A 2,904-nucleotide genomic window follows, 5' to 3' on the forward strand; every position below is an offset into this window, starting at 1 on the left:
GTAGATTCATTGAAGGAGTTTGGTACTGGACCTGCTCTACCTGTAAAGAGTCATGAGATAACTTTTGTAGTGATTTGGTGCAAAATAAATAAAATTAACTTGACCAGTGTTATTTGTGGTCTTTTGTTAATTGCATGCCACATGAAATTATTGGTCACTTTTCTAGCGACAGTCTCACAGTGGCAAGACAACAACACATCTACTTTTGATGATGACAGTTTGTTCAACACTGAACTTCATCCAGTACCATGTTGTCAAACACTGGAACATCCACAGCACCTGAACAGGGACTTGAACCCTGGACCCTCAGATTAAAAGTCTGATGCTCTACCATCTGAGCTACTCAGGCTCTTTCTACAGCATTTAGACAGGAAAAGAAACACCTGTGAAGGTCAAACTGATGCTTTCTTGACTTGTTCAATCCTCCATGTTAAAGTCCACCATGCTTTTGATTGGCTCTGATTCTCTGTGGCAAAATCCAACAAGAGGCTCCAAAAATGTCTTGAATGTCATAAGAATGCACAGGACAAGATGGTAGTTTCCTTCATGTCTGCAGTTCCTCCACTGGAAAGTAAAGCCAATGCTGTTCCTCTGCTGAAACCTGGGATCGGACCAGGGACCTTTAGATCTTCAGTCTTACGCTCTCCCAACTGAGCTATTTCAGCTCTGAGTGAGGGCCCTGCTTCTCTCATTTTATAATCTCTTCCACTCTCACTAGAACTTGGAGAGGATTTGAGCTTCTGAAGTCAGTTCTACAGGACCATTTTTGATGAATGTCTGAATCACACAAGCCTTTTTTGTTTGTCTTCTTCCCAGTTGCCTCAACATTGTGTGAGCCAATAATTCCACATCTGTACCAGACACACCTCTGGTTGGTGGGTTTTATGGATCTTTCTGTTCTAACAGTGCCTTTTATCTTAAATATGCCACTTTCACATGAAAACATCAATAACAGGACAATATCAATACGATTATTGCTGCTGTTGCTGTTGTTGGTTGTGTCTGTCTTCCATCCCCCTGTCCCTCTGTCTTTCTCTCTGCTTGTCTTTCACCCTCATCTTGTTCCCCATTTTTTTGTCATTCTCTCCCTCCTTTCTCTCGGTCTTTTGTCTTTTCTTCTCTATATTTGTCTTCTGCTGCCCCAGGATCAGCTCCTATCACTCAGTTGTCCAGAACCATTATGAAGCCTGATCATGAATGTGAGCCCAGCTCTTGGAACAGGCCTGCTGCCACCACAACTAAGATCCTGCAGGTCACTAGAAGCTCCAATGTCCAGCTGACAAGTGGACTTTCCTCTGATCTGTGGTGGTGCTGAGTTTAGCAAACATCTCCAACAAGAAGATGAAGGAGGCCATCAACTCCTCCAAGCTCAACATCTATACTGGCTTTACTGGGAGATCAGGAGGTCAAAGCAGATCTTCACTCTCCACCTCAGATGGTTTGTACTCACAGAGATGAGGGACCAGTTCAAACCAGCTACCTGGAGCTCCCTTAAGCCATTGTCCCCATCAGCTAACATCTGGATCTGGACCTGCACCGGTGCTGATTTGTGTCTTGAGTCCCCAGAGTTTGTTGAACCAGAGAAGATTCAACTGGTGACGGTCGTACAACCAAGCGTGAAGGTGAGCCTGCATTGTCTGATCTGGAGCTAACAGGGGAATTAGCAAGTGCTCTGACTGTTCTAGAGTTGCTGCTGAGATGAATTTGAATTTATTTGTTGAAATGTTCCAGTTTCTATTAGGTCAGGGAAGATTTGTGTGGATCTAAAGGTCCCTGGTTGGATCCCAGGACATTGTTTTGGCTCATTTGAACATTTTCAAACCCTCGTTGTTCAGATTTTACATGAATTTGATCATGACTTTTGGACAAATGTTCTGTTTATTAATTCAATAATCACTTCAGTTATGAATTTAGTGAGTCAACCAGACTTGGTCAATAATAAAAGGTAGTCTGGTTATTATCCAGTTTCCAGTCAGTCGGAACACACACACAGACACACACACACAGACACACACACACACACACACACACACACACACACACACACACACACAAACACACAGCCTGTCTTTGGTATAAAATGGTCTGTCACGTTCTCTCACGTTGGAAGATTTCTCTGACTCCATTGTGAATAAAGAGATTCTTCATCTGACACCTGAGTCTTGATCCACTGATTCCTCTGATCCACCTCTTTCTGCTCCAACAAGGCTGACATGGATCAGGTGGGTCCATGTCATCCAATCAGTAGGTTTCTCTTCTGAATTAATTTTCTTCATCCCAGTTTAAATTGATTCTTCTCAGCCTCATGAAGGAGCATCTGATCAGGTGTTTGACTGCTTGTTAGTTGTAATTCCATAGAGTTTAATCTCAAATGTTATAGAATTAATTAGAACATCTTAAAGACCTTTGTCTAACACTTGAAACTCACCTGTCTGTCGAGGCCCAACTGGCCTTTGGTAGTGAGGTGGTGGAAGCATGTGAATGAAATGAGGCTCGTGTTGCTGTGAGGAGCCACTAGAGGGAGACACCTGTCGTTCCTCCCTGCTGACAATGAGGCTTCACAGCTGCATTTGAAGCTGTCCTTTATTAGTCACAACTGTCTTGACCTCAGGAGCCAAACTCACCAAAAACATATGCAAGTGGCTTTGGACAAAAGCGTCTGCTCAATGAAATTGTAGGATTGTAGAATTCTATAAATGTAGAATATAATTGTAGAAATGCTCTCTATCACCACCCCCAACGTCTGTGCCAGGGTCTCTGGCCAGTGGTCAATGGCTCCTATCACCTGCCCAGGATGGATCAAGCTTGCTTGTCTTTGTAATTCTGCACTTATTAGAGACCTGGAAACAAAGGAATGCTGAAAAAGAGAAAATAGGACCTCACACAAATGGGCTTGTGACACAA

General features: G+C 43.2%; 1 non-coding gene across 1 annotated transcript; it reads right to left on the minus strand.

The window, feature by feature from the left end:
- Positions 1–276: 276 nt before the first annotated feature.
- On the minus strand, positions 277–349 carry trnak-uuu (transfer RNA lysine (anticodon UUU)). Its single transcript has one exon. It is a non-coding gene; the product is annotated as a tRNA-Lys (tRNA).
- Between the last annotated feature and the right edge of the window lie 2,555 nt (positions 350–2,904).

The sequence above is a fragment of the Aulostomus chinensis genome, chromosome 4, assembly GCF_037954235.1.
Source record: "Aulostomus chinensis isolate RoL2024-O1b breed Wild chromosome 4, RoL_Achi_v1.0, whole genome shotgun sequence".
Taxonomy (NCBI): Eukaryota; Metazoa; Chordata; class Actinopteri; order Syngnathiformes; family Aulostomidae; genus Aulostomus; species Aulostomus chinensis.